The sequence below is a fragment of the Symphalangus syndactylus genome, chromosome 4 (genome assembly GCF_028878055.3).
Source record: "Symphalangus syndactylus isolate Jambi chromosome 4, NHGRI_mSymSyn1-v2.1_pri, whole genome shotgun sequence".
In the NCBI taxonomy this organism is placed as follows: domain Eukaryota; kingdom Metazoa; phylum Chordata; class Mammalia; order Primates; family Hylobatidae; genus Symphalangus; species Symphalangus syndactylus.
In genome coordinates this window covers 146,725,857-146,750,653 of record NC_072426.2, presented here as the reverse complement: position 1 = coordinate 146,750,653, position 24,797 = coordinate 146,725,857, and the positions used below count along the sequence as shown (strand labels likewise).

Sequence of the window (24,797 nt, the reverse complement as noted above, 5' to 3'; positions counted from 1 at the left end):
CAAGATCACAGCATTCGCATTGGACTCTCAGACAGGATGCAGAATAAAAAGATCTTTGGTCATTGTATGATTAGAAAGCAGTACTTTATAAACATGATGGTTCATGCTTTTGAGATTCTTTTTGTTTTTCTTCAGTTTTTCCTTTACCTTTTGTTGCTAGTGTTGAAAAATCCCTTTTGTTGAGCTAAAGAAGAAATGCATTTCTTGTTTTTGCTTTTTCCACATTGAAACCAAACTTCAAGAGGAAAAACATACCACACACACACTGTATGAACTGCTAGACAGCAGATAGGCAGAAATACATAGCAGTGATGTGCCAGGGCTCACGAATTAGTCAGATCAACATGTGAAGCCCAGCTCTGCTGTGCAAATGAGGCAAACTAACCTCCTAAGTCTCATTTTCCTCACTGGAAAAGTCACTCAACACATTTTTATTAGGTAGTGCCTGGCCCTGTTCTAGCATTCCCAGGTTAGGGTCTATATACTCATCAAGATTAAATTCTAGATTAAGGTGGTAAAAAAGGGGAAGACAGACAATACTAAAAAATGCACATAATTTAATTTGCAAAATCCTCCTCCTCACAAATACATCAGTATGCATTTCTCTTTTGCATTTCTTGGTATCTTATTAGCCAGAGAGCCATTGATCTGCAAGGGTACCAGGGAGAGATCAAAGTAAAGCAACAGGAATGCAAAGTTATTTAAAGAGTTAATATTTAGTTTCTGACATCCAAATAAGCTTTCCAAATCAACAGCAAGATAATAATTCTTGATGCCAGGTGAGGTGCCTCACATCTGTAATCCCAGCACTTTAGGAGGCCAAGGCAGGAGGACTGCTTGAGCCTAGGAGTTCAAGACCAGCATGGGAAACACAGTGAGACCTTGTCTCCACAAGTACTAATTTTTTAAAAGTTAGCTGGGTGTGGAGGAGCACACATGTACTCCCAGCTACTCGAGAGGCTGAGGTGGGAGGATTGCTTGAGCGCAGGCAATTGAGGCTGCATTGAGCCGTGATCATGCCACTGCACTCCAGCCTGGGCAACAGAGCAAGACCCTGTCTCAATAAAATAAAAATAAATAGGACTGGCTGACTAGATCACAGATTTTATGTATACTGGGCATCTACTTACACCTGGAGTAGGGACGCAGATATGCGGTGGACGGAGATGAAAGTGCAAGAAGTCAGGGAGGGGAGGAGAAGAGGAAATCAGACACCAGTGGTTTTTTTTCTCTGCTTCATTTCCTGGGACCCAACCTCAAACATCCAGATGAAAGAGGAGAAACCCGGGCACACTGGGGTTTGTGGCTCACTTCTACAGATGTAGTACAGACAGGCTACCAAACAGGGCTGCCAGGTAAACAACAGGAAGCCCAGTTAAATTTGAATTTCAAGTAAACATAAATAATTTTTATTATAAGTATGTCCCATTCAATATTTGGGACATACATTTTTTTCCATTGTTTCTCTGAAATTCAAATGTAACTGGACTTCCTATATTTATATTTGTGAAATCTGGCAAACTTACCCCAGGAGAACTGTTAGCTTGGGGCCTCAGTCCCCCATGGCATGGGCATGATGGCACAGAAGTGGCAGTGGGAGTGTTGACAGCTAGGCCTAAGGAAGCATTCTTGCTCAATGTGTGGAGTTCTTGGATTGTCTGGCCCATTGTAAGTGCTCAATAAATATTACCTATTACTATCATTATAGCAATCACTGGAACATCCTCTTAGGTCCCTGGATATATGGGAGCAGGGGAGAGAGAAGAATGCAGTAGACAAGAATAGAAGAAATGAACTAATATTTTTCCATGAGTGAACTGGCACTGGCAAGGCTCCTATTGGATAAAAGATTGATGAGGCATTCTGGTGTCAGGAACAAATGTTCAGAATCCAGCCCTCATGCTGATCAGAGAGTCTCATTGGGCCCTGGGCCAGTGGACTCAAAGAATGCAGAGCTTTAACAGCACAAAGAACTGTAGGCCTGGAAATATAATAGTCCATCATACCTGCCCCCTAGGGAAAACAGGAAGAGATCCAGTATATGTGTGAGAGACACAGAGTGGATATCTTCTAAAACAAGTGGGGTGAATTAGGTTTACTGCATTGGAAAACTACTGGAAAGCCAGCTACCAATTAAAAGGACCAGAAAATTCCTTGCTGTTGACTCAAACTCAAGAAAAGCATACAGTGATCTTTTTGAACAGCTTTGCCTTCTGAGTTTATGGCAAAATCCTCCTAATTAGTAATGTGAAGTCTTTTGGAAAATGAAAAGAATGTCCTAAAACCAAATTAAAAAGGCAAAACGGTGGTCATGAAATTGACAACTTACTGGTAACTCTGCCTTTTTTGCCCTGTGAAAAAGCACTTTTACTTATGGATTACTCAGCCCTAAATTTTTCCAGTGATGTTACAGAACCGTGAAAGTATTTCCACACCAGCATATTCCTGTCAGCTAAGAAGTCATAAAGTGTATATGCAATCTTTTTCCCAATGATTGGCATAGGAACTTGGAAAGTTGGCAGAAATAAATGATGACTGACAATTTCTACAGAGCATCTTATTGTGCTTTGGTTTACAAAGTCATTCAACATGATATGGGCTTCACACATTTATTTTGTTTTATTTTATTTTATTTTGAGATGGAGTCTCGCTCTGTCACTCAAGCTGGCGCAATCTCGGCTTGCCGCAACCTCTGTCTCCCGGGTTCAAGCAATTATCCTGTCTCAGCCTCCCGAGTAGCTGCGATTACAGGCCCATGCCACTATGCCCAGCTAATTTTTGTATTTTTAGTAGAGACGGAGTTTCACCATGTTGGCCAGGCTGGTCTCTAACTCCTGACCTCAGGAGCTCCACCAACCTTGGCCTCCCAAAGTGCTGGGATACAAGAGTGAGCCACCGCACCCAGCCTAGCTTCACACATTTCTTAAGCACAGTATAGTAGAAAATGGCCTTGCATATTGTATGGTCCAGAAGGTAGTCCTGCATCAGTTGCTCTTTAGGCCAATGATCTGAGCCAATCAAATGCATCCTGACCTGATGTATCCAAGGTTTATATCATCTGCTTTTAATAAGGCTATTGTGGGTTAGAAGAAACAGCTAATAATATTTTTTATTTCTAAGTGACATGTTGACACACAATGGAATTAACTATTTGTAATAGGCTGAATTGTTGCCTTGTAAATTCTTATATCATAGTTTTGCCATTTTGAGAATAAATACAATTTCTATTTTGTTAAGAAATTAGACTAAACCAAATAGCTAAATGCTAATAGTATGAAGCACCACAGAGCATGGCTAAATAAGCCATTTATGTTGTCCCTATGTATCTGAAGTTTTTGTGGTCTGCTCAAGTTTTTCCCTAAAAACTTCCCTCAATATGAGCTGTATATTAAGGTTCTGATATGGTTTGACTGTCCCCTCCAAAATCATGTTGAAATTTAATTGCCATTATAACGGTATTGACAAGTGGGACCTTTAAGAGATAATTAGGTCCTGAAGGCTCTGCCTTCATGAATAAATTTATGCTGTTATTGTGGGAGTGGGTTCGTTAAAATGGGAGTGTGCTCCTGATGAAATGGTAAGTTATTTTCTATTCTTTCTCTGTCTCTTGCATTTGTCACTTGCCTTTCTGCTTTCTGCCATGGGATGACAAAACAAGGAGGCCCTGATCAATGGCTGAGCAGACACTAGTACTATGCCTTTGGATTTCCCTGACTCCAGAACCATAAGCCAAATAAACTTCTTCTCTTTATAAATTACCCAGTTTGTAATACTCTGTTGTAGCACCAGAAAATGGACTAAGACAGGTTCCATCAGAGGTATTACACTCACAACAAAATGCTATTAGGAAAAAAAATTTTTTTAAATAAAAGAGATAAAAGACCAAAAAAAGAGAATTATAGCATATGAAAGTATGTTATTCACAATAAGGATACAAATATAAGGTTTTCTTAATTAATAGTTTAAAATAAATTTCAAATTTAGAATAAGTTCTCCAGATTACCTTCATTTTAACTTTTTAAGCAAACGCTTTCTTTATCAACCACTCAAGTGAATGTGCTAAACTGATTAGGGAAGACTGGATAAAGTACTGAAATGGTAAAGCAATTTTTCTTGGTAACATTGTTTCATTTCAGTAAAAATATCTATAGATCCAACTAAGTTTTTTGGCCTCTAGAAAAACAATAATGACTTGAAGAGCTAGTCCATGTATGAACTTAGATTTGTATATCTTAGATGAAGCCTTATCTTTGCATTAAAAACATCTTCAAAAGACATTTACTAAGCAACACTGTTGGTGATAAATCAACTCTATAAGCATTAAGTGTGTTATTAAAAATATTTGAAACTAACAGTCACTTTTTAAAGAAAATGTACACTTAGTATATTAATAGTTAAGTTTTTTTTCTTAACCAACTTAATGTCTTGATGTTCATAGCAGTTTCTTCCCAATTATTTTATGGAGAAAACCAGGTGAATCATGAATCACCAAAGTCTCCTTGAGGTTAGCTGAAACCAACAACCATCCAAAGAGAAAACATAATCCTTGGAGACTACTTTTTATAAAACAGTAAATTCCAAGACCCTACAGAGAAAATGTGAATTTAGATAATCTTTGACAGACAATTTTTTCCTTTTGCTTCCAGCTTTACTGAAAAGGTAATTTTTAATTGTCCAGGGTTATAATTATAGCAATTAAAATATAAAATGAAAAGCCAAGATACTGATAATGATTGGTATCATATATCATCATAGTCATGATAAAACTTTATCTATTCAAGTTGCTAGATTAGACAAAATGTTAATCTCCTGTCCCTTTTCAAATGGTTTTTAACATCAGATAGAATCATAATACTAAATTCCACTATATAAAGGTCTCTTGTTTAACAATTTAGAATCACTGTTTTTCTTCATTATCCTTCCTTTTGACTTTTTCACATCTAAAGATGTGTCCACTAGTAATGATCAATGGAAATAAGTGAAATTCAAATGAACAGTTATTACAATTCTGGCAAAAGCAAGGATGGGAAGGGATGTGAAGTGAGTGGCTACAATTAGTACCAAATACATGACCCTGAATATAGAAGTCACTCTATAAATCCTTAATTAAATAATTAGGGACCTAATTAATTTTTGCCTTCTGGCCATTATCACATCAAATCAAGAGTTGATTATAATTATAATACCACGTGAAGCTACTCATGAACATAAGTTATATTTTTAAAAAGCAATGGGAAAACAAATGACCACTTAAAATGCACACAACTTTATTATTCCAGTCTCACAAAACCATTGGAAACCACAGCTGTTGATAATGTTTTTGATTTGCCAGATCCTGTAACAGTCCACTTACTTTGCCTTGAACATGGCATTTGTACCACATTAAAGTTTGGCAAGCTTAATCTTTACTAACCACTGGCAAATGTGAACATGCTATAAAATATAAAAATATGTTTCAGCCAAAGCCATTATCAGGTACATATTTGCTTGGATTTGATTAAGAAACCTCTAATTTGTTCATGCGCACTTGGCATCTTTATATTCTGTGTGATGATCGTGCTTGCAATTTGTATATTATGTGTCTGACAGCCAACTAAAGCTCTAAGTGCTATCGAGGAAGAAAACAAAAAGGAGAGGAAGAAAGAAATCCTATTTTACTTCTGTTAGTATGAGAATGAGCTTCCATAAACTTTTAGAGGAAATTCTTCCAACAGTGATCTTCCCCATCCTCCCACCCTACCTGCCCCATACTAAAGATATTTTTGAAAAGCTGGCATATTCTCTTTCTACATCATCCCAAAAGAGAATCTACCCCTGCATTTATCTGGTGACAAGCCTCAGAATAGTGTAAGAACTAAGGTCTCTGGCCCTTTACTAACCCCAAGCTCAAGAAAAACATTATCTCTAATATTCCAACACAATGGAGTTCTTCAGTCTGGAAATCCACATACTCCATTAAGGCGGCATCGAGCAAGTAGTGTGCGATATTGAAATCATTGTTCTGTTTTGTTCATCCATGCATTTATACAAGGCCAGCAATGTGTGATACGTGGTTGAGTTTGTGCTTTAGTCTTACTTCTCCCACAATAGGCCTCACAGAAAACCTCATTAAATTCCCATTTATTGACTAACTCTCCCATTTAAAAACTCAATAACCTTTCAAATATGGCATCTTACATTTATCTCACGACATGTTGTGAAGTAGAAAAGGTAGGAATTATGTAATGATTTATCATATATAATCAAAGGGAATGGCTAATTTTCAGAGCAGGACCAGAATTAACATCCCCTCATCCCAGCTCTCCATCCACACCCAACTTTCATTGTCTTGTGACAGGGACCCCATTCTATTTACTTTTCAGACCCAGCAGATGGATGCCCGTAATGAAGAAAAAACACTGAACATAAACATAAAAAAATGCAACAAATCAACCCCCCCTCAAACAAACCAAACCAAAACAGAGAAACAGATGCTTCTTCCTAAGAGTCATTTACTGTTCACTGACTCACTCGACAATTTATTGAGCTTCTACTAAGTTCTAGATGCTATCTTTGACATTGTTCACCTCAGGGAGTGAGATAACATGGAAAAGTAGCTATCACAGTGCCTGATGCGTGGGGGGTAATCAATAAAGTACATTTTCTTCCTTCTCAAATGTTTATCCTTGAACTAATCAATCTATGAATATCCATATGCAATCAAAAGAAATATTCACTTCTGATCCAGAGTCATCATTCCTTTATACCTCCATATCTGTGGTTACGTACTGTGACATTTAGGCACGAGCTATCAAGCCAGAGAGAATAAACCACACTCAGGCAGAATCATGGCTTGTGATTTGTGGTTTGCTGGGTTTTTTTGTGGTAAAAGGGAAGAGGAAAAAGCCAGTCAAGCGTCCTGGTATTAACAGGCTTTATCAGTATATACTCCTCCCCTGCCCCACCTCACACACTCACACAGCTTTGGGGAGGAGGTATTATTAATCTAAACAAATAGCTTGCAATTGACAATAAGCATTCTACTATCTTCTCTGGTTATTTAAATGTAACTTTCATTTACAAGCAATTTATACAGACAGACACAGCCTTGAAGCCAACACTTTCTGCCCTAACTTGCATCCCGTTTTCTATTTGCTTTTTTTTTTTTTTTTCTGCTTGGCTCCCAAGACTAGGTCATATATGAAGGGGAAGCCAATCTGAGGCATCATTAATGTGCAGTTTTCATGATCGATGCTAATCACTACCGCCAAATTGTTCGTGTGGTAATCCACACTGATCACTGAGACATCTAGAATGAATAGATCCTTGTATCCTTGTATAAACAGACATAGTAGTTGTAGCTCCAAGATAATTAAAGAACTCATCTATGACCTCTACTGGTCATGTTACCAAAATACAACAGCTACCATTCTTTCAGAAGTGTTTTCATTTATTAAAAAAATATTTTTCAGCACCTACTATGTGCCAAGCATTGTTTAAAGGATTGCAGTAAACAAAACACACAAGACCCTTTCCCTCTTAAAATTCAGCAAGGGAGACATTTAAACTATAAACATTATAAGTAAGTTCATTGTAGAGTATTTTAGAAGGCAACAGGTGCTTTCAAAAAGAGAAAAAAGTAGATCAAGGTAAAGGGAATCAAAAGTACAGAAGAGGGCCCTTTCCCCCCACTAGGGCCAGGCCTGCAGGTCTCTGTCAAGCCACGGATGTGGGTCTCTGTTCTGCAGGATGGGGTTTGTTAAAGTTGTTAAGAATAAGGCCTACTTTAAGAGATACCAAGTGAAATTTAGAAGATGACGAGAGGGCAAAACTGATTACTATGCTCAGAACTGCTTGATGATACAGTATAAAAATAAATACAACACATCCAAATACAGGATGATAGAGATATCATTTGTCAGATTGCTTATGCCCGTATAGAGGGGGCTATGATAGTCTGCACAGCATATGCACACGAACTGCCAAAATATGGTGTGAAGGTTGGCCTGACAAATTATGCTGCAGCATATTGTACTGGCCTGCTGCTGGCCCACAGGCTTCTCAATAGGTTAGGCATGGACAAGATCTATGAAGGCCAAGTGGAGGTGACTGGCGGTGAAAACAATGTGGAAAGCATTGATGGTCAGCCAGGCGCCTTTACCTGCTATTTGGTTGCAGGCCTTGCCAGAAATACCACTGGCAATAAAGTGTTTGGTGCCCTGAAGGGAGCTGTGGATGGAGGTTTGTCTAACCTTCACAGTACCAAACGATTCCTTGTTTTGTCTATCCGTCACAGTACCAAACGATTCCTTGGTTATGATTCTGAAAGCAAGGAATTTAATGCAGAAGTACACCGGAAGCACATCATGGGACAGAAGGTTGCAGATGACATGCGCTACTTAATGGAAAAAGATGAAGATTCTTACAAAAAACAGTTCTCTCAATATATAAAGAAGAGCATAAATCCAGACACGATGGAGGAGATGTATGAGAAAGCTCATGCTGCTATACAAGAGAATCCAGTCTACGAAAAGAGGCCCAAGAAAGAAATTAAAAAGAAGAGGTGGAACCATCCCAAAATATCCCTTGCTCAGAAGAAAGATTGGGTAGCTCAAAAGAAGGCAAGCTCCCTCAGAGCTCAGGAGAGGGCTGCCGAGAGCTAAACCAAACAATTTTCTATGAGGATTTTTCAGATAAAGACAATAAACTTATGAACAGAAAAAAAAAAAAAGACAGAAGAGGTAGAGCTGGAGAAGTAGGCTGCAGAATTAAATTAGGTGCTCAGGATAAGTGTCAGTGAGAGAGTGGAATTCAGCAAAGCCTTGAACGAGGTGAGAGCCTCAGCCACTACTAACACTAGTAGGTTCTCAAATTAGTTAAATTAGACATTGTATTAGTCTGTTCTCAAATCACTACAAGGAACTACCTAGGACTGGGAAATTTATTAAGAAAAGAGGTTTGATTGAGTCGCAGTTCCTCAGGCTATACAGGAAGCATGACTGGGAGGCCTCAGGAAACTTACAATCATGGCAGAAGGTGAAGGGGAAGCAGGCATGTCTTATATGGCCAGAGAAGAAGAAAGAGAGTGAAGGGGGAACTGCTACACACTTTTAAACAAACAGATCTCATGAGAACTCATTATCAGGAGAACAGCAAAGGGGAAGTCCACCCCCACCCGGTGATCCAATCACTTCCCACCTGGCCCCTCCTGCAACACTGAGAATTATAATCTGACATGAGATTTGGGTGGGGATACAGAGCCAAACCATATTAGACATCATTCTGGAAGTAGTGTCCATTTTCACAGAGAGTTTCTAAGATGGTTTTGGAGTCAACCAGACTTGTTCAAACTCCGTACTGGTCAGCTTTTGGTGCAGCAACAAACAACACCAAATTCTCAATGGCTTTAAAAACTATTTATTTCTTGCTCACGTTTCATGAGGGCTGCAGGTTGACTGTGGGTCAGCTGTGACTCTGATGGGCTCAGCTTTGCTGGATTCGGCTCAGCCACAATTATCATCTCCTTCCAGGAGCCAGCACTGAAGGAAGAGCAAATCTCTAAGGTGTGCTGTTCTCACGGGGGAGGTCAAGGCTGAAGTAGGTCTCACCAAACCACACTACCGAAAGCTTCTGCTCAGGCAGCAAATATCAAGTCCACACACATTTTATTAACCAAAGAAAGTGGCCAAGTCCAAGATCAATGCAGGGAGGGCAATGTATTCTGCCTGCACAGAAGTATGGAAAAGGCAAGGAAGGAATGAATAATTGTGAACAAATAATACAATATGACCTTATTGAGCTCCTCATTATCTTTTATTTTTCAGGATCTATGCCAATTGCCACCACCAAATTATTCATCCAGCCAAGCTGAGCCCATCAGAGTTACAGCTGACCCACAGTCAACCTGCAGTTCTCATGAAACATGAGCAAGAAGTAAATATTTGTTTTTTAAGCCACCACCGAATTATTCATGTGGCAATCCACACTGACTACTGAGACAACTGGAATGAACAGGTCCTTATAGAAACACAGACATAAAAGTACTTGCAGGTCCAAAGTATGTTGCAGGTCTCTGAATTTTACTTTGTTCATCTGTGGAACAAGAATAAGATCACCCTACTGCAGTGGCTCACACCTGTAGTCCCAGCTACTTGTGGGTCTGAGGTGGTGGGAGGATTGCTTGAGCCCAGGAGTTCAAGGCTGCAGTGAGCTCTGATCACAGCACAGCACTCCAGCCTGGATGACAGAGCAAGACCTCCTCTCTGAAGAAAAAGAAGGAATGAAGGAAGGGAAGAAGGAAGGAAGGGAGGAAGGAAGGAAGGAAGGAAGGAAGGAAGGAAGGAAGGAGACTAGTTATGAAGAAAAAATGAGATCATGAGGTCATGTTTGTAAATGCATTTAACACAATAACTGGCTTATAATAAAGGATCAGTAAATGCTAGTATTCCTTTTTTGTCTTTTTCCAAAGGTGGCATCACTCTAGCCCAATTCCTTTGGAGGCTTAGGGGGCAACTGGGGCATGCTGGAAAATTGAGGAGTCTGGAATTCAAGTACTATGGATTCAATTCTGTTTCTAAATCTGCATACATTCCTAATCTATAAAATGAGGCATCTGTCTAAATGATCTCTAAGTTTCCTTCCAGTGCTAAAGATACTCAATTTGGGATAAAACATGCCTGTAGATTCTTTTTTCTCCAGAGGTGCTGTTTAGTTTTAACACCAGGTGGCGCTAGATAACAACTAAATGTAAAAAGACAAAGGCCGTGTGTGTGTGTGTGTGTGTGTGTGTGTGCGTGTTGTGTGATGTGATTGTGTGTGTGTTGTGTGTGATGTGATTGTGTGTGTGTGGTGTGTGTGATGATGTGATTGTGTGTGTGTGGTGTGTGTGATGTGATTGTGGGTGTGTGGTGTGTGTGATGATGTGAGAGTGTGTGTGTGTGTGTGTGTGTGTGTGTGTATGTGTGTATGTTTGGGTGTGTGTGTGATGATGTCATGAAATCCGGAGAGTTCTAGGCTATTTCTATTTTCTTCTTATGTGTATATTCCTATAAAGCAGAACTCTTGCAGCTGATGGTTCCTCAGAAACCATCACTCTGAGGAAATGGCTTCCAAAAACAAACCAAGCACTCTAGTCCTAGAGGCCGTCACACGAAGGCAGAGGGCCCCAGGAGCCTGGGGATGGCTCCAGACGCTTTCTAGGTTTGACTTTGAAATTTGGTTTCAAACTTTTACAATTAATTTATTTTTATTATTTTTAAGAGAAGGGGTCCCACTCTGTTACCCAGGCTGGAGTGCAGTGATGCAATCATAGCTCCCTGCAGCCTGCAACTCCTGGGCTTAAGCGATCCTCCCACCTCAGCCTCCTCAGTCACCCGGACCACGGCGCGCCACCGCGCCTGGCACTGGAGTTTGAAATTTGGAAACTTCCTTCCTTTTGAGCAGAGGTATGAGATCATCGGAGCTGTGCTGTAGGACGATCTATCTAGCAGCCACAAGATGGGCGCAAGGAGTGACTGGCAGCGGGGAGCATCGTTTGGGAGGCTCTTATGGCAGACCCGCGCACAGGCGTCTGAGCTGTGCGTTGGGAGTGAGCACGGAAATGAGGAAGCAGTTGTCGGGACAGAATCCCTCCCACTTGGCAAATGTTTAAATAAAGAGGCTTTGAGCAGGATAAGTCATCGTAAGAGATGACACTCAGATAACTAGGAAAACGTTAGGGCCTCTGACTGGAAGTGGGCAGATGACTTTGGGGCGGCAGCATTGCTGCTGTCCCTGCCCGGCTCATCTACACTGCGGGAGAGGAGACTGCACGGCCCCTGCCTTCCCAGGTACTCAAAACACCCCAAGGCACACATGCTGGTCTTACCAGGGCCTCCTAGATACTTGCCGGTGGGGCGCTTCAATATGACAATCAGCCTTTTTTTCAAAATATGTTTTCTTTCACATGATTTTTTTGGTGGTGCTTTAAAACCCTATGGCATTTCTCCAGCTCTTCCTAGTGTGTTCATGCAGCCACACAGCACAGTGGAAGGAGCAATGGATTTGGAGGCAGACAGGCCTGGTTTAAATTCTGAAACCTCACTTCTCCTGTATAAAACGGACCAGAAGAGATCATGCTTGTTTTAGGCTTCTAAGGTTCTTAATTAAGTAACTTGGGCAAGCTATTTAGTTTCTCTGAGCCTCAATCCTATTCAGAACAAAGGTGAAATACCTGTAATACCAATGACACAGATTTGCCATGAGAAATAAAGGTCGTTTGGAGACAGAGTAAGTAATCGGTAAATGCCAATTCTCTTTCCCTTTAAAGAAAAGCCTATTTGGAAGCCCTTGTGTGAGTCTGTCAGACAAATTCAGCATCAGCACAGAGACTGATATAATGGCCATGGTTATCTGTGTCCACTTTTTGCAACAAATGCTGAGCTGTCATGATACAAAACGCTCAAAAATTAAATCTACTAAGCTGGCGTACAGTTTGGGACTTAGGATATTCACTGGTCCGCAAGAAATAAAAAGGAAACAGGGGTTACACAATGCATCTCTGTTCTAGTTACTCAATCTTTACCCAACTGAAACCTCGCTTCACAACAGATTAGCCACAGCCCCTAAGGGCAATAAAATCCTGAATTGCAAACCCTGTTTTGCCACCTCACAGAACCTTCATAAATCTCAGCTGCAGTGAATGCATCTCCTATTTAATTTATGAAACGGCTATTTTGAGAGACTATTCACACTAGTCATCTTTATTAGTCCTTCTGCCAACTCTCCAAATTGGGGGAAGAAGAAATTAATATGCAATATTAATGTTTTTATCGTGCATATAAATTTGCTGTTTTCAAGGGATACAGGGCAATATATGGGATGTGAGCCTGGTAGATAATTTCCAGAGTTGGGTCACTGCTGTTTCCCTCTTATTCTGGAGACAGACAAAAACTACTGGTTACCAAAATACCAGTGAACAAGTGTCCTATAGCAAGCAAGCGCATAGTGCCCACCAAGGAGTGCACAATGTCAACTATTCACATCCTAGGGAGGAGAAAACTAAGAGAGAGTGCTTGAAGCGATGATGTTGCCCCTTTACAAGAGTCAGAGATGAGAATGCCAGCACCAGCCACAGAAGCACACACTTTTCAACAGTGGAAAAATGGGGGAAGCTGTGCACCCAGCCACAGCTGCTGTGAACACAGCTGACAAGAAGCACCCTTCTAGTTCTGCTCTTGTAGATGAGAACACCCACCCCTTTCTTCATTTAACCCAAGCCATACCCCATTCAAACGACGTGATCAAGGGGGCATGAGGGCTCTGGGTTGGAGATGTGCTTGGCAGCGTAACCTTTCCTTTCCAACTCCTTGCTTAAGGATCCCCTGTACATCACCATGTGACCTCACCAAGACTCACCCCATCAGGGTGAAGAAGACAGCAGGGACCACTGCGGGAAGCTGAGAGTTTGCTACTTGGGTATATGCTCACGGAGTGCGAGATGCAACTTATTTCCTAAGGTTCAGGGCTATGAGACTCCAGAATGCGTTACAGAAAACATTACTTAGAATTATCCTCTGTTGATTTTAAAGAAACTGGTGGGGAGATGACTTTCTGGGCTGATTGTGTTACATTTAAACAGGCACAGATGTCAGGGAAGAAGGCCCAGGCTACTCCAGTGGAGCCTCACGGGATGGCAATACAGAGGAGTGGCCAAAGTGTTCTGGGGTCTGACCCTCAGCCATGCAGTTCCTAAGAGAGGATTTTGTTGGTGTTGCTGGGTGATTAGGTTGAAACTGACCCATGCTAACCAAACTCTCAAACAAAACCCACATTTATTTATTTGTAACAGGTACACAATAAGCCTTTCCAAGGATCTCCAAACTTGTTTCCTCGATCTTGGACACATTCTGCCCATTATCAAGGTACCTGGGAGACCAAATTCATAATCAGACTGTTGCTTGTGAACAAGGATTCAATGCAAAAGCATTGCATAACCTTAAGGGGTGCAACATCCAGATACTGGAGAAATCTTCTGAATGAAATGTACTTTCTAGATTATCTGAACACAAGTAGCTACCAAGAAACGTGTCTCTCTCATCTGGAAAGTGTTAGATAATCACAACAAATTCTCACTGCCTGGCCTCCCCTTACCTCAATATGTGCAGATTATCTAGCTGCCACACCTCCACTCACATGATTCCCCTTTTTCTTCAGATGGATCACAGTTCCTGCTGCTTTGTAATCTATTCAGTCATTTTCCTGAACCTTTACCTGGCTCATCTTAACTATCCCCAATATTTGTTGCTGTTCATTACTAGCTCTCAGAGAGGGTTACTGATGGTTGCTGTTGTCAATGACTCGTTGGTTCTTATTAGCTCCTCTGATGGAATGGTTTTCGAGTTCTGGGGGCACTTTAATGCATGCATGACAAGCTCCTACAGCCCTCCTGGAGGCTGGAAGATGCCTCCTGTAGCCTTGTTCAGCACCAATTGTTCTGTTCATCTGTGGGATGAGCTTGTAATATGTTTTATTTATTTTGTCTCCACACGTTCTCACCTTCCTAGAGGAAGAGGTGAATAAATTGCCCCGCCTATCCTCACAAGAAAGTAATTTTTTCACCTTAGGTGGGCCATCTGCTTCTCCTAACAACTCTGATTTGCCTTGAATTGAATACATCTTGTCCCAGGCATTTTGCCAGCTGTAGGCTCCAGGAAATGGAGCAACTAAAAGTGGTTTCCTTATGATGTCAAGGTCTTATTATTTTCTTTCTTTCTTTTTTTTTTTTTTGGAAATGCAACTTATGAGATCAACCCAAAGGAAATTGTGCATCAGTGTCCATAGGGGTGGTTCACAGAGTGGCAGGAGTCTCTGAGCAACAATCTAAGCTGTATATGAATTTCTTAAGAATTAATCCCATTGCACATGTCGGGGGAAATTGAGTATTTCCTTTAGAACTCCAAAGAGACTCCTAAGCTAGAGATTCTCAACCTGGGATGCAGATCCAAGTCACCTGCAAGGTTTTCAGTCTTCATGCCTTGGTCCCATTCAGCTGGCTGCTTCTGGTGCCCAGCTGTGTGGATAACAACTCTCCTAAGCCACTGGGAATCAAAGCTCCCAAGTTATTGGGGAAAAAAATTACCCAAGGCAAAGAGCCAGAATGTGCAGTCTTAATTCAGAAGATGGTGAGCAGTGGGAGGCAACAGTAAACTGAGGGTGTTTTCTGATGTGATCATCCACAGACTCGGGATTATAGCAAGGAGTAAGTCACGAAGAGCATGAGGCAGCCTTGGGCTGGTGACCATTGGCCACTCAGGCCAACAGAGGGGATTTTCTCCTGCTTCAGCTCAGAGACAGAGTATTAGCAAGGGCATCATCACCTGAGTGATGTTAAGAGGCAAAGCAAAACAGTAGCTCCTTCCAGGAATCAAGGCATCAACATGGGAGCCATTTTATGGAGATGAGAAACAGAAGAAGAAATCGTAGGATCATGAGTTAGAAGAAAACAGCATTCATGGCCTTGTTCTAACATAAATGTGAGAGAAGGCCTTGAGATTTGCGGAACTACTCAGAAGAGATGGGGCCATGGCTGATATTCAGCCAATACACACAGGCATGATGTTACTGCAGGTTGAAATTGGAAATTCTGCCCTAATGGTTGGTAAGTAGCTTAAGTTAGACCACATGCCACCAAATGACATCATGCAGTGGCCACTGCATGGGTGGTTTTGGGACTTGGGACTGGTGCACCTGGACGGGGCAGCATGATATAAGAAGACCAAGGTGGAAGCTGAGACAGACGCAGTGCCTACTTGCTGCTCAGGAGGGGTCCAGGGTTGGCAGGAGTAGCAGAACAAGCTGGGCTGGTGACAGGGTTGTAGATGGGGCAGAAGCAAAAGTACTCTGGGTACAGATGACGTGAGAAACATTAGCATTCTAAACACGATGGGCACCCCACCCAATCACTCTCCTGCTGAGGCACATGCCTGGGACCACACCTAATAACCATCGACACAAGGAGAAGCCATTGGAAGCATTTAGTACAGTTTCCTCCATAAAACTGTAGCTTAGAGACAAGCAGCATTTAGTTTAGTGAGAGCTTACCAAACATAAGACCATACCAGTAATTTCCAAAAATCAGTAATGATTTAGAAATTATTAGAATGATTTGATGAAAATGTTTCCTTGTAAGCTAACAGTTTTGTGATACATAGTTTAGTTTAAAGAATAGAAAGGAATATTTTTAATTTTTATTTATATACTGATTTATAGAAATACATTTATTTATAAAACATATGCCACCATACAGGTTGCTAAATATGTTGCAATTTATCCTCAGATTGAGCAATGTGGAACTAGGGGGATGGTGATTCAGCTGATGTGGTTTCAGATGGTTGTACCCCTTGACCCCTATTCTGGGTTGGTCCAACCTGGGAAAAGATAGGTTTCACTTGATTTATAAATAAAACATTATTTACTGTTTGCTGCTGAGGATTGGGCCCACCAAACCTAGTTAGTAGTTCCAAGTCATCACTGTTCTCATACTTCCTGAATCTTTGTAGCCACAAGGTACAAACTGTACAAAAGAAATTGCTAAGTTAGGCTTTTAGTGTCTTTGCCAGGACAGTGTTAGATCAGAAGTTCATTCATTTGATAGTTATTGAGTACTTAAATGGTGCCTGGCACAGTTCTAGACACTGAGGATGCATAAGACAATAAAATGGGAAATCTCTACTCTCATGCAGCCAACGAGCAATTGCAGGTGGTGGGCATTATTCAAAGGCTAATAATGATAGATGGAGCTAAGGAGGAAGTTGGATTCCCATCTCAGCACTGTCTCACTGCACACTTTGCCCTCCTTGGGTTAGAGTCACTAGAGTAACATGATTAACAGCACAGAACCATGGAACTAGTCTACTCTGAGACAGTCAGACAACTATATTGGTGGGTGCCAGGAAAGGGCCTCTGCCCCCAATGTGCTGCTCCTCTGTCATGACCTAGTACCTAAAATTCTGTCACTGAAGAAGCATTTTCTGTTATAACAAGTATTCCTTAGAATCCAGTCTCTTGAGATATATAGGTTTTTTTTAAAGTTCAGTAATCAAACAAATTTAGCAAACCCTTCAGCTCTTAGAGATTCACAATGAATTAGCATACTAAATATAATCTGTATGGATCTCTATCAGTTTAGGATGAAAAATTTGGGCATCTCTCTATATTTTTCCAATTGCTTGCTTAAGCCTCCATTCCTCCATATAGTAGGTAATTTGGTTTCTCTTTCTTAAGGAACCTTCATTCTCTCTGTTGTACAGAAACTTGGTAATTAACTTAGTCCAAAGGTAGTAGTCTTGGTTCAGTGGTCCACGTGACCAGTCCATTAACAGGTTCTCGTTTTAAACATAACTTCTATACAATGTCACTGTTGAAAACTGGTTCCATCAGACTTCAGTGAGTCCTTGTCTTGCTGTAGGAATGGCCTTGCTGCTATGGAACACTGTGCAGGCAGGAGGGTAGCACTGTGCATATGGACTCCCAAGACAACAGCTTATTGGATTTACACTCACACAATCAGCCACTGTTCCCTAAACAGGACAGCTTTGCCAAAGTGGCTGGGTATAATTGGGCTTGTAACCACAGCTACACAAGGATCTAGAACAAGCTGTCCCCACAAACCTCTAGGCTCTGGTGTTGAACCTGTCACTGAGCCAGACTGTCTCTTCTTGGGAGACCTTAGTCAGGGCTACCTTAGCCCTTCAGAAAGTTTTGCCTAGCTTGAATCTCAAATGGGATGGAGATCCCCTCCCCAGGTCTTCATCCCTTTCCTCCTGGAGGATCTTTGGCACTCAGTAAGTTTATTTTGCCATGTCAGGGGGATACTGAAAAGAACAACCATTGTAAGGCCACAAAATGTTCTTTTTCCAGAGACATGTATATCCACTCACCTAATATTGGCATACTTAAGAGTATGCAGGGAGGCTGGACGCAGTGGCTCACACCTGTAATCCCAACACTTTGGGAGGCCAAGGCGGATGGATCACTTGAGGTCAGGAGTTCAAGACCAGCGTGGGCAACATGGTGAAACCCTGTCTCTACTAAAAATACAAAAATTAGCTGGGTGCAGTGGTGCATGCCTGTAATCACAGCTACTTGGGAGGCTGAGGCAGGAGAATCACTTGAGCCTGGGAGGCAGAGGTTGCAGTGAGCTGAGATTGCGCCACTGCACTCCAGCATGGGCGACAGAGCGAGACTCCATCTCAAAAAAAAAAAAAAAAAAAAAAGTATGCAGGGAACTACCAATGAAGATCCAGGGAATTCATGTCTTAGTCTATCTTGCTGCTTCTCCAGATTCAAATGAGACATGAGTCACAACCTGGAAGGATACAGAGCATAGCACAAATAGTTTCATGGGAGCAAAAGGATAGGAAGAGACATGGAGAAAGGGAGATAAAGATGAAAACCAAAGGACAGAAAGTGATCCTAGAATAGGAGCGGCAGCTAAGCATCTGAAGAGCCCTCTGTCACACAGGGAAGGGGTATGAAAAAAGAGGTAGAAGGAAGATTTCCCCTGTTATAATGTTAAGAGGGACATGGTCTTCCACAGAAGCTCTCATCTAATGCATCATAACATGTGACTTGCTTCAGGGAGAATCACATTCCCAGGGATTCTCTCCTGAATTCCTTACGTTAAACTAAAGCCCTAAAACCTCCAGGCTTGTTGGTTAAAAAGTCCTCACCTCTCAGTGAGGCAGGCTTCTAATGGAGAAATCTCAGAACCTTTTAGATCAGGAAAGAAAATCCCATTATTTGCTGAGATAGCTTTAGACTCATTAATTTTCTTTTCTTTTCTTTTTTTTTTTTTTTTTGAGATGGAGTCTCGCTCTGTCGCCCAGGCTGGAGTGCAGTGACGCCATCTCGACTCAATGCAAGCTCTGCCTCTTGGGTTCATGCCTTTCTCCTGCCTCAGCCTCCCAAGTAGCTGGGACTACAGGCGCCTGCCACCACGCCCGGCTAATTTTTTGTATTTTTAGTAGAGACGGGATGTGTTAGCCAGGATGGTCTCAATCTCCTGACCTCATGATCCGCCCGCCTCAGCCTCCCAAAGTGCTGGGATTACAAGCGTGAGCCACTGCGCCTGGCAGGCTTATTAATTTTCTGACACTAAAATGGTCAAAATTTCTATGGGGAGGGGAAAGACATTGACCTTGTGTGATATCGTTAAACCCTTCATTCTCACTGATACTTATCCTTCTCTATTTTCTCAAATATTTTACATAAAGTAACTTAAGACATAAAATAAGCCATAGACATAAGATAGCTTAAGACACACAATAAAGCACTTAAAATTGTTAAATCTTTCTAACATCAAGATATTTACACTTGAGCCATACTGGACCAATCAACACAAGTCACTAACATAGAGTGAGGAAGCATGGTAAAAATTCTGCAAGGTGGTAACAATCCAGGGGCAATTTTTGTTAATTCATGCCCAAAGAAGGAGGCTTATTTAGAATATTAGTATTAAAGGCAAAGATTAATTTGATCAAATTGTCATTTGATAGAAGACAGTGTTATAGAAAGGTGTGGGTTTTTTCGTAGAATTGTTGCTATGCTTTGAACTTTCAGTGGACATAGGTGACTCTCTAACACATACCCAATCCTCTGGAATAACAAGTTATATTTCAACAGGATTATACTGTACATAATATATTTCATGTGTTTAGAGATTAAATATCCAGAGAAAATATCATCATTGCCTATTTCCTGGCATTTCATGTGTCCTACCTGATATGTATACACATAAAGGGAGCAAGTTTTAGTTATCTAATACTGTGTCATATTTATTATTTCAATTTGAAAATGCTTCTATTTAGATTTCCAAACATGTAATTTTCAATATGTTTTATTAGTAAAGGAGCAATAAAGGAACAATTTTGTAGCAAATTTAACATTATAAATTTCCCTGTTTGCAATGTAAAAGAAACAGCTTCCACAGACCACAGGTCTGCACAAATTTCAAAGAATGTTAAATGAAATACTGCTAAACTGCCCTAAAGTTATCTTATTCCATAAAATAATTGCAGATTCATTGTTTACACTTTTATACAAAATGGTGTCTGATTCTGAATGGATTTATTATATGAATGTGTTTATTATTTTTTAAATAGCTATATTTGAGAAGCCGTATAAAGGCTAGATTATTACAAATAATGATTTTAATTGATCTGAAAAATAAATGTTAAAAAGATATTGAAAACTTATGTCCACACAAAACCTGCATACAAATATTTATAGCACCTCTATTCTCTTTTATATTTTTTTTTAGACAAAGTCTCACTCCGTTGCCCAGGCTGGAGTGCAGTGGCGCTATCTCGGCTCACTGCAACCTCCACCTCCCAAGTTCAAGTGATTCTTCTGCCTCAGCCTCTCCAGTAGCTGGAACTACAGGGCGCCTGCCACCATGCCCGGCTAATTTTTTTTGTTTTATGTATTTTTGTATTTTTAGTAGAGATGGGGTTTCACCATGTTGGTCAGACTGGTCTCAAACTCCTGACCTCAGGTGACATGCCCACCTTGGCCTCCTAAAGTGCTGGGATTACAAGCGTGAGCCACCGTGTCCAGCCCCAGCACCTCTATTCTTTTTTTTTTTTTCTTTTTTGAGATGGATCTTGCTCTGTCGCCCAGGCTGGAGTACAGTGGCATGATCTCAGCTCACCACAACCTCTGCCTCCCAGGTTCAAATAATTCTCCTGTCTCAGCCTCCTGAGCAGCTGGGATCACAGGCATGTGCCACCATGTCTGGCTAATTTTTGTATTTTTAGTAGAGACAGGGTTTCACCATGTTGGCCAGGCTGGTCTCAAACTCCTGCCCTCAGATGATCCGCCCATCTCAGCCTCCCAAAGTGCTGAGATTACAGGCATGAGCCACCATGCCCAGCACGCAACTCTGTTCTTAATTTCCAAATCTGTAAGCAACCAAGATGTCCTCCAACAAGTGAAAATATACACAAACTGGTATATCTATACAATGGAATATTATTCAGTGATAAAAAGAAATTACCAAGCCATGAAAATACATAGATGAATCTTAAATGTATATTGCTAAGTGAAAAAAGCCAGTATGTAATGGCTACATACCACATGATTCCAATTATATGGCATTCTAGAAGGGGTAAAACTATAGAGATGGTAAAAAGATCAATGGGTGCCAGGAGTTCAGGGTAGGAGGAAGGGGAGGGTTGAACAGGTAAACCACAGGAGATATTTTAGGGCAGAGAGACTATTCTGTATCATAATGTAATGGTACATACAAGACACTATGTGCTTGTCAAAACCCACAGAACTTTTCAGCACAAAGACTGAACCTTAATGCATGCAAATTACGAACAATAATTTAGGAGGTTGGACAATCCCAGGATGAAAACAGAATGTGACAAAACAATCTAACTTTATTACTCATGTATGAAACAACCTCACTGAAAGGCATAGTGAGGGGGAAGTTGCAGACTTATGTAACTTTGGAAATGAGTGGAGTCTATCAATTTAAAGGTAAAAGACACCGTATATAAACACTGTACTCTAGCTGATAAAATTGTTTACCATGAGGTATGTGTTAGCAATTCTGATGCTGCTATACATGTATACTGGAAATGAACAATTAAATAAGTGGCTGATAGTAGGAGTTAGGTTCCCACTGCTGGAGCAGGAGGTTACAGATGAGCAAGAGGAGGAGGCTCAAATGATTCATGTAGTAATGGATTAGAGTTGGAAGCATCAGTATAAACTCATGTTTAGGTTGTTATAGATACAGATGGTTATGCATAGCAATATTCATAGATTCGTGTATTTACACAGGTTGGTATACACAATATATTTCCTTGCTCTGTCAGCTGAGAGGAATGAGAAGCTATGACACACCAGTACTAATGAGCACACCTAGCTCCCAGATCTTGGTTTCTAATTTATTCTTCAATGAAAGGAACCAGGGCTCCTTGGAGAAATGGCTGATTCTAGTACTGGGACAGGAAATACACAAGATGAGCCTGAAACAATCTTTCAGTGCCAGAAAGGAAGAAAGTGCTCAAAAACAAAACAAAAATAGAAACCACAACCTTGATGGGGCATGCCATAGAGACACAAGAGGCAACTAAAGGAGCCCCTAAAGGCAAAAGCTGGGACAGTTCGAGCAAAGAATATTTTAATCCAAAGTATGAAATAATCCAAAGGATAGAATAAATATACATGAGTTCATCCTAATACAAGTAAACAAATAAGCAACAATGGACAAATTTCATGTGAAGAAAAATTCTCCAAAATTTATGTAGTTACTCTGCCCTCAAAGAGGTAGAGCATAACTCCCCACTCCTTACATATGGACCGTGCGTAGGGACTTCCTTCCACAGAGTGTACTATGGAAAGGGGGAGAAAAAGAGTAAATGTGCAGTGGAGCCACATAACGAAAACGACTTGAGCCAGGTGATTGAAGTTAAATCAATAGTGATAAGTCATGTTCCTGACTTGTATGTTCATGTGTGATATGACATGGTGGAAATGGCACTTTAACTCTGTGGTCCTCTTTCTACAAATACATAACCCAAGTTTAACCATAAGACCAATATTAGACAGATCTAAGTTGAGAGGCATTCTACAAAATACTTGACCAGTATTCCTCAAAACGGTCAAAGTCATCAAAAACAGGGAAAGTCAGAGAGACTGAGGAGCCTGAAGAGACACTACAACTAAATGTAATGTGGTGTTCTGGGCAGGGGATCCCGCAACAGAAAAAGGTAAAAACTAAGTAAAAATAAAGTATGAACTTTAGTTAATAATAATGTATTAATGTAGATTTACTAATTATAAAAAATGGACCACACTAATGTAAGAGTTAAATAATAGAGGAAACTAGGCCGGGCGCGGTGGCTCATGCTTGTAATCCCAGCACTTTGGGAGGCCGAGGCGGGTGGATCACGAGGTCAGGAGATCGAGACCATGGTGAAACCCTGTCTCTACTAAAAATACAAAAAATTAGCCGGGCGTGGTGGCGGGCACCTGTAGTCCCAGCTACTCGGAGAGGCTGACGCAGGAGAATGGCGTGAACCCGGGAGGCGGAGCTTGCAGTGAGCAGAGATTGCACCACTGCACTCCAGCCCGGGCGACAGAGCAAGACTCCATCTCAAAAAAAAAAAAAAAAAAAAAAATAGAGGAAACTGGGTATAGGGTATATAGGAAATCTCTGTACTAAGCTAACAATTTTTCTGTAAATCAAAAACTATTTTAAAATAAAAATGTTTGTTTAAAAATGATATTTAGAATCATATACTCATAGAAAAATGGGAAGTAGAAGAAGCAATAAAAACAATTAAATCCCTTATTTTACAAGGGAGAAGACTGAGGGTTTACAGTAGGACTCAGCAGCCAGGCTAGCCAAGTAGCTTGTGCTTTGGAGAGGACCTTGAGGAAATAGTGGTGATCAGTTGCTGAACTTCGCCTTCAGTGACACTGCAATATCATTCATAGTGCACAGCAGACACACAATAAATAATTATGAATCATTACCTCCCAAGAACCTCTCCTCTACCCAAGAATCTAATCCCCTCACTCATTTATTCATTAACTCATTCATTCATTTAACAAATATTTACTGAGTGACTGGTTTTACTCCTAGAATTATAATCACTTAAAAACTCTGTCCCAAGGACTGATATTTTGGCAGCTTTCCATATCTGACTTTGTAGAAAACACCATTCAGCTGCTTTAAGTTTCTGACTGTCCAGGTAAGAACTGTTTCAAGCCAAATATGAACAGAAGATGGATGGAGGAAACACGGTAAAAGAGAGAGGACTCTGTGGCTCACAGAGAGCAGGTGCGATTCATGCACATTCAAATTATGCGCTATAATTTTTTAAAGAGGTACTGTTATTTCAGGTTCTCCAATTTCTCATTCTATTTCTTTTACTATTTATTGTGGCAGCAGGCTAAGAGCACAATTTTGTCTTGGTTTCCAGTTTGTGCTCCACTACTTATCAGCTGTGTGATCTTGGCCAAGTGCTTAATTTTTTTTGCGTGTCATCCTTGCACAGGGGCCATGCTAATCTTCTCTGTATCGTTCCAATTTTTAGTATGTGTGCTGCCGAAGCGAGCACCAAGTGCTTAATTTTTTTGAACCCCAGTTCCCCCATCTGGAAACTACCTCATGTAAGTAAGTTGCGTGTACTAAATAAGACAACATTTGCAAAATGTTTAGCACACTTGGCAATGCAGTTAATAGCATTATTGTTACTAGTATCATTGCTATTATCATTAACATTATCAACTCACCAGATGCTTGTCTCTGTGAAACAGCTTCGAGAAGATTAGGGCAATAACTCAGGACCTACAAAAGAATACACGTTGACATGCTTACTCAATCTTTCCATCTTTCTAGGTTTGGTAAGTGAGTAGGTTGTCTCCAACAAATCGTAAAATTATTGCTGGGCTCTGGGCTGTGATTCCATGGACCAGTCCAATGCCACTTAGAGACTGCCAGGAAACTAAAAAGTTATTTTCATGTTCCTTTCCTTCTTGGCCTCTTTTCCTGCCAAAGTTTATTTTCATATTAACATTACCATTCATTCTAACTATTCCATGGACTCCTAAAAGTGGATAGTTTTCTTGGACACTGGTCTCTCCTGATGTTCATTTTTCTGATTTTATTTCTGCAGTACTGAAAATCATGTTACTCATGGTTACGTGAATAACCTTACAATCTCTATGTATCAATTCCGTTAAAAAGTCCAGCATTCCTGGGGCGGCGCAGACAAAGGGGGGTGCCTTACTCTCTATGCCCAGGGAAAAGAGAGCTTGTG

The 24,797-nt window shown here is 40.7% G+C and overlaps 1 long non-coding RNA gene, 1 other non-coding gene and 1 pseudogene across 2 annotated transcripts in view; 1 reads left to right on the top strand and 2 right to left on the bottom strand.

The window, feature by feature from the left end:
* The window catches only part of LOC129481253 (uncharacterized), a 94,659-nt gene that overhangs the window by 57,559 nt on the left and 12,303 nt on the right, over nucleotides 1-24,797 (bottom strand). The window contains exon 3 of the long non-coding RNA XR_010120616.1: nucleotides 24,271-24,325. This is a non-coding gene — a long non-coding RNA (uncharacterized lncRNA). The remainder of the gene's footprint in view (nucleotides 1-24,270; nucleotides 24,326-24,797) is intronic.
* Nucleotides 7,695-8,643, top strand: LOC129481251 (large ribosomal subunit protein uL18-like; annotated as a pseudogene).
* LOC129481381 (U6 spliceosomal RNA) lies at nucleotides 23,987-24,095 on the bottom strand. The gene has a single exon (XR_008657389.1). It is a non-coding gene; the product is annotated as a U6 spliceosomal RNA (small nuclear RNA).